Below are 12,912 nucleotides of genomic sequence, written 5' to 3'. Positions count from 1 at the left end.
GTACATGGGGTCACCTGTATGCCTTAACTAACAACATTGTTCCCATATTTTGATAAGAATCCCTGTCACGAAATTCAAGTTAAAACACTGAAACCCAAACCGGTAAATGAGAGATGAAGGTCACACATATTGTAAATAAAGGTCCGTGAATTTACAAGTCACGGACATACTGTAAAAGAATGACCTAGTCGCAAATCACAGTGGCTTAGTTGACCTTTCATTTCCTTGTTAATTCCTTCGGTAAGATGAATTAAGTTCTTGTACTCGTAGGGTTAAGTCACCGTAATCATGGGGTTAAGTCATCGTATTCACCGATTCAATGTTGCTTCACTCTCTCTCTACTACAGGTACTTCAACGGGCAATGTTCAGTGGATTTGTCATCCTGCGTACCGCCGGCAAGGCTGTGGGCTCGTAACACTCGTCTTGCCCGCGGTGCCCATCGTTTCTCTGTGGATGTCGGTCACACTAGAATAACCCGTTATAGTACATCATTCTTTCCCCACACAGCCAAACTGTGGAATACTTTGTCTTCTTCTGTGTTTCCATACTTATAAAATCTGTCTCACTTTAAAAAGCTGGTTTTCCGGCATCTTGGTGGTATAGATTAATAAAATCGTTGTATTTTCTTTTTCTAATTTCTTTTTACTTTTATTTTTCGTCCCCTAGACCCCGTTATCACTGATTCATTGTACTCAGGGTATGGTCACCGTACTCATGGGATTAAGTCATCGTATTCACTGATTCATTGTACTCATGATACGGTCACCGTACTCATGGGATTAAGTCATTGTATTCACTGATTTATTGTACTCAGGGTATGGTCACCGTAGTACTCATGGGGGTTAAATAAAAATTCCTAAACGAGTCGGAAAAATTGAGTTTTTAGGATCGACAACTCAGGCATGGACAACTACACCACGTAAATCCCAAACACAGGGAGTTGAAGACTATCTATACAAGCTTTTCTTTAAAATTCGACACAAAACTCCTGCCGAACAAAAGATAGAGAAGTAACTCACATAAGGAAACCCGATCAAAGTCAATCTAAACTTTCAGATATTCACTGTGACAGTCTCCTCTCCATGTCTCGTCAAGGTTCCAATATTTACACAAAAGGTCGCACCTTCTGCCCCCTGAGATTTTCTATTTTTTTTTAACCAATTATGAAAATATTGAGTTTGGTTTCCTATCAACTAATCCACACAATGAAAAGATAATAATAATAATAATAATAATAATAATAATAATAAATAATACATGATGTTTAGGAATGGCCTTTGTCCTGGTCAATGAAGATCTGAATTAACAGGAACAGATACACCACATTATCTACGTTGAGCCATCCCATGTATAAATGTATCGCTTGCCAAACTTGTCTTGTACCGTCTTCCATATTAATTCCCCCGTCTATGGTGTTTTTTATATCTCTTTTCCTCCTCACAAGAGAATAGGAAAGAAGCAGCGATAATAGTTAGTACTTTACAACTAACTTACAAATTCATTTTCTAACCAATCAGTAAAACCAACCAACCAACTAACTAACTTACTCACTCACTCACTAATTAACTAGCTAACCTCTTAATGACTCCTTCTATAGGCTGCCTGAAGTAGCTCACTCAATATACACAGGAACAATTAACTCTCAAATGAAGTACAGTTGTGGCCAGAAATCCCTCGATATTTCTGGTAATATCTGGCACCATCTTCTAAAGGATTACATATATAAGGAGAACATTGATTATGACAGGTGTGTGTTGGCTTTACATCGTATTAATGTATTATTTTATATTATTTTTATATAAAGTTTATAATGAAAAAATAATAGTTTAGCAGGTATAATCTAATCATATATAAGAACCTTTATGTACACTGTAGATGCTAGATACCACCAAAAGTGTTAAGAGAATTTTGATCGCAGCTGTACATTACAGTTACTAGCTTGATTAACTAGTTGATCCTTTCTAAATAATGTTGATGAATTTGAAGCATAGTCTAGCACGTTATCCGAGTCAGTGAAAATTAGTTGTGTTATTAGTTATCTGTTATCTGTTCATAGTAAAGCTGGGTGTAAGTCCCTTATCAAGTGCCACACCTGCCCTTTAATTACCTGCTGTTGAGATTATAATGTAAACTCGATGCTTCAGTAACTCAGGTCTTTTGGCGCGTACTCTTACATAGACCATTAACAGGACGACAACAAGTGAAAATAAACAGATATCCCCCCAAAAATTTCCATTGTTATGTTAGCTATTGAAAAACAAAATAGGAAATTATTTATGGCAAGATGATGATAGTTTCTTTCAACATATTTCATTCATTAGATTGAGAGAGAGGGATACATTTTTTCTTCATAGTTTCTCGAGTCGTTGTGTACAGATCTTAGTTGTTTTGACGGATTATAATGCAATACTGTTCAGTGGGTGTTGTACAGTTGTAATGGGAACACGTGTACCAAGAAGCTCTGTTAAGGTAAATGACGCTATCATTATTATTATTGTTGTTGTTTAACGAGGACGATTCTTACAAGGAATCGCAAACACTAACATTTGTACAACAATAACAAGCATTCAACTCTCTTAGTACTCCAAACAACAAACACTTTACCTTTCCTAGTGTCACGAACAAAACACAAAACACGCGAGAAGACTGTTTCAGAATCTCTATTACGACAAACCTGGACCGATAATCAACTCGTGTCTGAGGTGAGACGCCCCTTAACCTACTGCAGTGTTGTGGGCCAGGAGGGAGCGAGCGTGTGTCCTGACACGTACACAGCTTGCACTACGCTTTTACGTTTTTTCCTCTGGGCTTGCACGAACGTTTAGCTGCCCCAGTGTGTGTGTGTGTGTGTGTGTGTGTTTGTCTCCAGAGATTAAACCACTACATGGCAACAGTAGTGACGCGCGGGACTGGAGGGGGCGGAGGGGGGCAGCTGGAGGATGAGGGTGACAGGAAGGGGAGGGAGAAGAAGAGGGTGTGGGAGAGAGGAGGTGGAGGGTGAGGGACGGGCAGGGGGGGGGGTGGGATCCTTAGCATGGGTCAGTCCACGTATTTACTCATACTTTACTCGTCGCCTCTTGCATCACCCTGACAAACTCCTTCAGGGTAGTATAGTATATAGCACTGGATGACGAAATCTCAGTATAGTCTAACACTCCGCCGTGTTTACAACCTGTGGCCATCTGTGCTTGCATACTCATGGGTTCTGTTTACATTCTTGCGACTGTTTACAAACGTTTAAAAGCTTTAGTTACAACATTAATAATTTTATTTAGTCTCAAAAAGTTAAATCCACAAACTTTTTTTTTTATATAACTGAAGATTTATTGACTTTGTTTACGTCACCCAAAAATAGAAAAGGACAATAAAGCACAAGTGTTTCTAGTATTGACCACCGGCGAACGTGTTTCAAAGTACGGGCCTCATTACAGGTGTTTCAAAGTACGGACCTCAGTAAAGGTGTTTCAAAGTGCTGTACCAACCCCAAACACAAGCATATTTTAAACAGCCCTAACAACATATATGGCACTAAAGACAGGGCCCACCTTATCTCATGATATCCAACTGGACTTGAGATTACAACTACGATATAGAGACTACGACTTACTCATCTAAAGAGGGGAAGAACGAGAGAGGAGATAAACAATTAAATTCAACTCCAGAACACTGAGATTGTTTTGTTTACTCAGTAAAGTGGAAATAATTAGCTTAGATTCGAAACAAAAAAAGAAGTGATATTTTGTAAACTTATCTTAGGATTATTATAAGAGTACAGTGACTTACTCTTGTCATTAGTGTTGATATTACATAAATTACTGATACAAAAACATACCATTCTGTATTACCTGTACTTGGTTTACTTTTCCATTTATTTCAGGAGACAAGACACTTTATTATGTACTTATACTTATTGTAAGGTGATGTTTGCTGTGGCTTAAGTGACGTAAATGAGTTAATGTTTTTTTTTTCTATTACGTTTGTTATTGTGGTCAGTTTCGCCTGATGTGTGTATGTGTGTGTGTGTGTGTGTGTGTGTGTGTGTGTGTGTGTGTGTGTGTGTGTGTGTGTGTAACTTGCAGTCATTGTGTGAGGGTGTTTTGTGTATTGTAATTTCTAACCATTGTATGTACAGTATGTGTGTGTGTGTGTGTGTGTGTGTGTGTGTGTGTGTGTGTGTACTTAAATGTTTGTCCTTTTATTTATTTTCAAAGTTACTTCCTGATCTGAGTCACGTCAAGAAAACCCACTGATGTCCTGTTAGTTTTGTGTTTATGTTTTGACGTGTGGTTACAGTATTTACAACCCCACATACAATCTGTTGGTCTTAGTTATTAATATTGTCTATCTGATTATATGATTCACTTAGGGCAAGAGATTCTACAGTAGAGAAAAAAAGTCGATGTAATTTTGTGCATTGGGAAATAAATATAGTGTGATATTCCCCCCCCCAAAGCCCACCCGTCTAAAGAGTGTGGACCCGTTTACTGTATGAACACCGAGAGAGAAATCCCAAATCCGAGGATTTATGTGAAATATTAAGAGGATTTATCTTGCTTGACATAATTTTTGTTTTACCAGGAAGGAATCACTCGGTGTTTTCCTTCCTTTTAATGACGATGAAACAACTGGAAGTGTACAGCGAAAAGAGTTAAAAGATAAGAACATGATTTTTTTTGTTCTTCGTTCTCTCTTGGCCGTGTTCCCAGTGGGTGGTGGTGGTGGTGGTAGGGGGGGGGTTGTTGGTGGTAGGGGAAGGTGGTGGTGAGAGTGGTAGGTAATGGTGATGTGAGGTAGGAGGTGTTAATGGTAGTGTTAGTGACGGTGGTAGTAGTGTGGTAGAGTTAGTGGCATTGGTTGCAGTAGTAGCGGCAGTAGCAATGATACAAGACAGAATGTTCGAACGACTTCCTTCTCCTCCTCCTCCGGCCACAGAAAGGGTTGGTCGTCTCCAGCGCCATCTCTTGCACTATATTAACACAACTCCCTCTCCTCTTTCTGGCGCCTCTTAACATTATCTCAAAATCAGAATAAAAAAAACACGAATAAAGATGAATAAAGAAAATTAAGATGAATAAAAGAAAATACGAATACCTTTATTATTGACGTTAGCCGCCCCAAAATAATATGGTCGGTTATATAACGAGACAGCATAGAAAACGTTCGATTTCAAGGTGACTTCAAGATTCAAATTAATACTTGAAGTTATAAAGAAAAATAACTACGTGGAATTACAAAGAAATTATTAATACACTAAGTTCCAAAAAAAATATTACGCGATGTTACAAAATACAATGACAAATAATCAACAAAAATAAATAAACAAGAAGACATCAACAAAGACATGGACAGCTGCCAAAGCTCGACTCTTGGTGAGAATAAAGTCATAAACAGACATATTATTTCAACCGCATAAATACCTCATTGTATAAAAGAAAAAAAAAGGCGTTGCAGTGAAGGAGGGAAGGAGGGAAGGAGGGACGGAGGGACGGAGGGAAGGAGGGGGGAAGGAGGGAAGGGAGGGAGAGGGAGAGGAGGGAGAGAGAGGGAGGAAGGATGGAAAGAGGATAGAGAGAGGAAGAGGAAGGGAGGAAAGGAAGGTTAGAGAGAGAGTTAGGAGAGAGAGAGAGAGAGAGAGAGAGAGAGAGAGAGAGAAAGAGATACCAGCAGTCATCCCAAACACACACACACGAATCTAGATCACCGCCCACCTCATTACAGTTCCTCAGTTGTTCGTTGATCCAGAATCCACTTACCCACTTACCCACATCAACCTACCCAACACGTATTTTCTTTCACACCATTATTATATTAGTTGCCTCCACCCACCGCATTAAAACAGCTTTAACGAGTTCTTAGTCAGGTCAGGTTAGGTTCAGTACAGGACCCATGGGAGGAACCACGATAGATAGATAGATAGATAGATAGATAGATAGATCAGACAAATATATATAATAGACAGATAGATATATGAATAGATAGATTAATAGTCAGAGAGAGAGAGAGAGAGAGAGAGAGAGAGAGAGAGTCAGAGAGAGAGAGAGAGAGCAGAACCTTGTGATGTGTCGTGGCGGCACATAACAGGGGCACCCGCTTCTTGGCAGGCGTTCGAGAAATCTAAAATATTTTGAAACAACTCTATTTTACTTTCATTTCTCTTCCCTTCTCTTTTAGCCACAATACCTACACACAGGTAACGGGGTCGGTCATCACCATTACTTACTCGCTAAAATAATAAAAAAATAAATAAATAGAAGTAAAATAAATAAATCAATCAAAATAGAATAAATAAATAAATGAAAATAAAATAAATATCAAAAGAAAAGTTGGAGGTTATTGGATCCAGCCATCTATCCCATACACCTGTTACACTAGTTTACCTGCGCAGTATTAACGCCATAACCTAATCCAACCAAACCAAACCTAATCTAATCTCACCTAACCTAACCCAACCCAAACTAACCAAATTTAAATTAACCTAAGTGACACATGCATCTTAATAGCTCGGTTCAATTAATCTACCATCAATAGCCCGGTCATCTCATTTGCATTTCCCCATTACAGAAGAAAGTATCGTAAGAATTATACCCCTACGATCTTACTCTATCATCCTCAACAGTTACCACCCAGTAAATATGCTAAGATAACAATATATTCTCTCTATAATAACTCCCTTACGTTCAAACCCCCTTTAACATGTTCCTATATCTTAACTTAAATCTTAACTTTTTTTGTTTAATTCTCAATATATATTTGTTTTCAATCATAAACAAGAGACAATTGATATAGAAGAAAATAAAATATATCCGGTGAGGTTTATTTATATATATTAATAGCTGATGATGGATTACATACAATGTTACTCAATATCCGGTTCTTTTGACTTAACGGATGCCCCTAGTCGCTGGTGAGGGATGAATGTCTTATTTTCATGGGTGTTATAATGTACCGGGTGCTTAATATGTACAGTGCTCTTACGGGGCCACACACACACACACACACACACACACACACGCACACACACACACGTCTGTACAGGTGGACCGTCACCTACTGATTCATAATTACGTCACTCATCGACTCATAATCACGTAACTGTCACTCACCGTCTCATAATCACGTCGTTCACCGTCTCATAATCACGTCGTTCACCGTCTCATAATCACGTCGTTCACCGTCTCATAATCACGTCGTTCACCGTCTCATAATCACGTCGTTCACCGTCTCATAATCACGTCGTTCACCGTCTCATAATCACGTCGTTCACCGTCTCATAATCACGTCGTTCACCGTCTCATAATCACGTCGTTTACCGTCTCATAATCACGTCGTTCACCGTCTCATAATCACGTCATTCACCGTCTCATAATCACGTCACTGTCTCTCACCGTCTCATAATCACGTCACTGTCTCTCACCGTGTCATAAGGTCTTCAAGTGAGACCATTGGAGGAGTCGGTCCTGATAAGGTGGTTGGTGGAGGGGAGGGGTGTTTGTTGTTTCTCACCTGTATGTGACACAGGTGATCTAGTGATGTGTTTTAAGAACATAAGAACATAAGAAAATAAGGAGTCTGCAATAGGCCGGTTGGCCTGTGCATGGCAGCTCCTGTCGAGAGTTACTACCACTCTCTATCATCCATGAATCTATCTAGCCTCCTTTTGAAACTTTCCAGAGTTCCAGCACTTACTACAAAGTTGCTAAGCTTGTTCCACTCGTCCACCACCCTATTTGTGAACCATTTCCTTCCTATCTCCCTCCTAAACCTAAACTTATCCAACTTAAATCCGTTGCTACGAGTCCTATCCTGCTCGGATATTATAAGAACTTTATTTATATCCCCTTTATTGATTCCTTTCACCCACTTTAATACTTCTATCATATCTCCCCGCACTCTTCGTCTTTCTAGGGAATGCAAGTTTAGTTTCTTTAACCTATCCTGATATGGAAGGTTTCTAAGTCCCGGAATCATTTTCGTCATTCTTCGCTGCACCGTATGATATGGATAAAATGTTGGTGTTTTGTTGTTGTCTGAGTGTATGTCAATGTTTCGGTGTGTGTGTGTGTGTGTGTGTGTGTGAATCAATACATGCAGGTACCCTTATATCTGCATGTGTGTACGTGCCAGTTTGTGTGTCCACTAACACCCGCGACTCACTCCTCCCGTCACCAGCAGGGAGGGAGGTTGTTGTAGTGGTGGAGGTAGTAGTGGGAGTACCGCCATTTACGTAACTTTAATCTTTATCGTATTCTAAACTTCCATCTCAAGTGTTGGCTGGGGGGGGTTGTTTTGAGGTTGCAAGAGAGGGAGGGGAAGAAGAGGGGTTTAAGTCCCGGGGTTGTAGTCTGGGAGGGTGGTGGCAGGAACGAGGGAGGGGAGGGAGGGAGGGGTTAAGTGGGTACAATAAGTTAGGGAGGGGGAGGGGGAGAGGAGGGGGTCACGTGAATATACACATTAATCTTGGACTGTTGTATGATGCATCCTGCATACGCATTTGCTTTTATTTTGTTTTGGCATTGTTTCTCTTTACAAGGAAGAGGAGGGGTGGGTGGGTGGGTGGGTGGGTGAGTGTATTCACCTGTTCGTCTTGGTATGTTCAACACATAATGATAACGTGATCCTCAGCTGTTGGTTCGCACGAATCGACTGATCCTCGCAGCTCAGCTGGCTATCATGATCCGGGGGTCGTTGCTAAGGGCGGTACAATGTACGTGAGGTTAGGCACAGTGCCAGCTTGGCTCCCCACCACGTGATCCTCTCTGTACTCGACCTACCCAGGATTGGTGGTGATGGTGGATGGTGTGGCAAGTTTATGTAAATGATGGTGGTGGTTTAGTGATTATGGTGGTGGTAACAATGATTATCATTATGGTGGTGTAATGATTATAGTGTAGGACGGTAATGGTGGTGATATGGCGGATAGTGGTGATGGTAGTAACCATTGATGAGGATGATGATGGTGATGGTGGTGGTGTTGTAGGTGATGAAGACAGTGGCTTAGGTGTGTATGGGGTTGCTTGGAAGGAGGAGGTATGGTTAGTATCGAGAGAGAGAGAGAGAGAGAGAGAGAGAGAGAGAGAGAGAGAGAGAGAGAGGACACCACACTGCAGTCTCAGCCACAGCTCGTGTTTACCTTCAGTATCAAAGTCTTCACACGGGCAGCTCTGAAAAATGTCGTCATCACACTTTTATTATGAAAAGGTTCCTGTCAGGTGTTCAGAGTTAACATGATACTATTTTGGGAGTTTGTTAGTGTGTGTGTGTGTGTGTGTGTGTGTGTGTGTGTGTGTGTGTGTGTGTGTGTGTAAAACAGACAATAAAAGTGCCTCTGAGCTCAAATCAGAATTGGGTGAAAAATGAACCCCTGATAATGAACCCACTTGGCTTCATAAGTAAGATAACCGTTATCAGATGACAACAAAGAGTGTTAAGATGCTTAATGTTACTAGATATTGTCCCCGGTTGATCAGGCACTAGAGACCTGGCGACAGTAACCTTTTATATAACTTTATCTACAACATAAAACGTAATAAAAATTCAAAGTAACTCGATTTATAAGGGAGGCGACTGTAGGCAATATTTGATGATCATGTTTTTACGAAGTCTGGTGATGGCAGTGTTGTAGTGAAGGTGATCTTGTTATCTGAGGGGCCACTAGATGTTGTCAGTCGATCACCCCGGGGACCATGAAGTGCTGGGGTATATAAACAGTTGCCTTACTGTTATAGCTAAAGATAGGTACAAGATTTACTCCATTAACGAACAACACCACTAAATTACAAGTGAGAACAGCGCCATTAACTTACAACAGTGACGATAAGTTTATTGCAGCCCTGATTTGGGCCATTACATTTAATTTACAATGATAATATGATGATAAAGATGATTGATGATGATGATGATGATGATTGATGATGATGATAATGATGATGTGAGTCTGGCACGAGAACACCTGACTGACTTCACACCTCACTGATGTTTATATGATTACCTGATATAAATGCTTTATCTGCGTCGTTAAGAACACTACCTTAACTCAGAGGCGCTGTGTGTCCGATCCAGACTTGATAGTGGAAGTGAGGGCACGACCTGATGCACGACACAGTAATAAATTAAATTTAACCCCCCCCACCCCCGAAATCCCCCGAATATTTATCAACACGCGACAAACAAACGAATCATGGCGGAGGAACCTGAAAATGACTCCGAACTTCAACTATCGGTTTAGCATATTTCCCAAAACCTCGCTACCGCTCTACCCAGCAACAAGGTATACCACTGTCTTCACGCCCAGGAGCCCAATAATTTCGGTTACGTGAAATTATCTATTTCGTCTTGAAGGTCGATGTTCCCTCGTTCACACATGAGAGGAGTTGCCTTAGTGACTTCACAGTAGATGCTCGCACTGATCACTTGTAACTCAGCTACTTCTAACTCCAGCCACCACTTGAATCGCTCTTGGGTTAGGGAAGAACTCAATATAGTGGTAAGCAACACTTGGACCCAAGCCAGTTTAGGTGATAAATGTTTTAACTGTATAAGACCCAGTGTGGTTTGAACATGTCGTTGACCCTTTGAGGACAAAAGGGTTAATTGATCTATATTAATGGGTTCAACAACACTTTTCTTCGGGTTCAACCATCGCCATCAAAGGGTTAAACTAGAGTCTTCAAAGGGTTAAACTATAGTCCTCAGAGGGTTAAACTATAGTCCTCAAAGGGTTAAACTAGAGTCGTCAAAGGGTTAAACTAGAGTCCTCAAAGGGTTAAACTATACTCCTCAACGGGCTGAACTATAGTCCTCAAAGGGCTGAACTATAGTCCTCAAAGGGCTAAGCTATAGTCCTCAAAGGGTTAAACTATAGTCCTCAAAGGGCTAAGCTATAGTCCTCAAAGGGTTAAACTAGAGTCTTCAAAGGGTTAAACTATACTCCTCAAAGGGCTGAACTATAGTCCTCAAAGGGCTGAACTATAGTCCTCAAAGGGCTAAGCTATAGTCCTCAAAGGGTTAAACTATAGTTCTCAAAAGGCTAAACTATAGTCCTCAAAGGGCTGAACTATAGTCCTCAAAGGGCTGAACTATAGTCCTCAAAGGGCTAAGCTATAGTCCTCAAAGGGCTAAACTATAGTCCTCAAAGGGTTAAACTAGAGTCCTCAAAGGGCTAAGCTATAGTCCTCAAAGGGTTAAACTATAGTCCTCAAAGGGCTAAGCTATAGTCCTCAAAGGGTTAAACTAGAGTCCTCAAAGGGTTAAACTAGAGTCCTCAAAGGGTTAAACTATACTCCTCAAAGGGCTGAACTATAGTCCTCAAAGGGCTAAGCTATAGTCCTCAAAGGGCTAAACTATAGTCCTCAAAGGGTTAAACTATAGTTCTCAAAAGGCTAAACTATATTCCTCAAAGGGTTAAACTATAGTCCTCAAAGGGTTAAACTATAGTTCTCAAAAGGCTAAACTATATTCCTCAAAGGGTTAAACTATACTCCTCAACGGGCTGAACTATAGTCCTCAAAGGGCTGAACTATAGTTCTCAAAAGGCTAAACTATAGTCCTCAAAGGGTTAAACTATAGTTCTCAAAAGGCTAAACTATAGTCCTCAAAGGGTTAAAGTATAGTCCTCAAAGGGTTAAACTAGAGTCCTCAAAGGGTTAAACTATACTCCTCAAAGGGCTGAACTATAGTCCTCAAAGGGCTGAACTATAGTCCTCAAAGGGCTAAGCTATAGTCCTCAAAGGGTTAAACTATAGTTCTCAAAAGGCTAAACTAGAGTCCTCAAAGGGCTGAACTATAGTCCTCAAAGGGCTAAGCTATAGTCCTCAAAGGGCTAAACTATAGTCCTCAAAGGGTTAAACTAGAGTCCTCAAAGGGCTAAGCTATAGTCCTCAAAGGGTTAAACTAGAGTCCTCAAAGGGTTAAACTAGAGTCCTCAAAGGGTTAAACTATACTCCTCAAAGGGCTGAACTATAGTCCTCAAAGGGCTAAGCTATAGTCCTCAAAGGGCTAAACTATAGTCCTCAAAGGGTTAAACTATAGTTCTCAAAAGGCTAAACTATATTCCTCAAAGGGTTAAACTATAGTCCTCAAAGGGCTAAGCTATAGTCCTCAGAGGGTTAAACTAGAATCCTCAAAGGGCTAAACTATAGTCCTCAAAGGGTTAAACTATAGTTCTCAAAAGGCTAAACTATATTCCTCAAAGGGTTAAACTATAGTCCTCAAAGGGCTAAACTATAGTCCTCAAAGGGTTAAACTATAGTTCTCAAAAGGCTAAGCTATAGTCCTCAAAGGGTTAAACTAGAGTCCTCAAAGGGCTAAGCTATAGTCCTCAGAGGGTTAAACTATAGTCCTCAAAGGGCTAAGTATAGTCCTCAGAGGGTTAAACTATAGTCCTCAAAGGGTTAAACTAGAGTCCTCAAAGGGTTAAACTAAAGTCCTCAGAGGGTTAAACTATATTCCTCAAAGGGTTAAATTATAGTCCTCAAAGGGCTAAGCTATAGTCCTCAAGGGTTAAACTATAGTCCTCAAAGGGCTAAGCTATAGTCCTCAAGGGTTAAACTATAGTCCTCAAAGGGCTAAGCTATAGTCCTCAAAGGGCTAAACTATAGTCCTCAAAGGGCTAAACTATGAAAGGGCTTGATATATACCTATGGGTTACTATGAGAGTTACAATGGTCTTTGTATCAAGTAATTTCTTACACGCTGTACCTAACCTCCATATAAACACGCGTTGGTGTTCATTACAGTATCAGACATCCTCTTGCCTCTCAACATAGCGTGTTACCAACGGCGATGAACACGTCACCGTCACCGCCCAACCACCGCCTTTGCCACCACCGCCACCAGCGCTACCACCACCGCCGTCACCACCACCAGCTGTGAAGAGGATGAATGCATCTCTCACACACACACACACACTATCC

At 40.7% G+C, this 12,912-nt stretch overlaps 1 protein-coding gene across 3 annotated transcripts in view; it reads left to right on the top strand.

Moving 5' to 3' along the window:
* LOC121856373 (glycogen-binding subunit 76A-like) overlaps positions 1-12,912 on the top strand; it is a 130,592-nt gene that overhangs the window by 82,993 nt on the left and 34,687 nt on the right. The gene's annotated exons all lie outside the window — the stretch shown is intronic.

Source organism: Homarus americanus, unplaced genomic scaffold (genome assembly GCF_018991925.1).
Source record: "Homarus americanus isolate GMGI-L3 unplaced genomic scaffold, GMGI_Hamer_2.0 scaffold1024, whole genome shotgun sequence".
Lineage (NCBI taxonomy): Eukaryota > Metazoa > Arthropoda > Malacostraca > Decapoda > Nephropidae > Homarus > Homarus americanus.
This window is presented reverse-complemented; position numbering and strand designations above follow the sequence as displayed.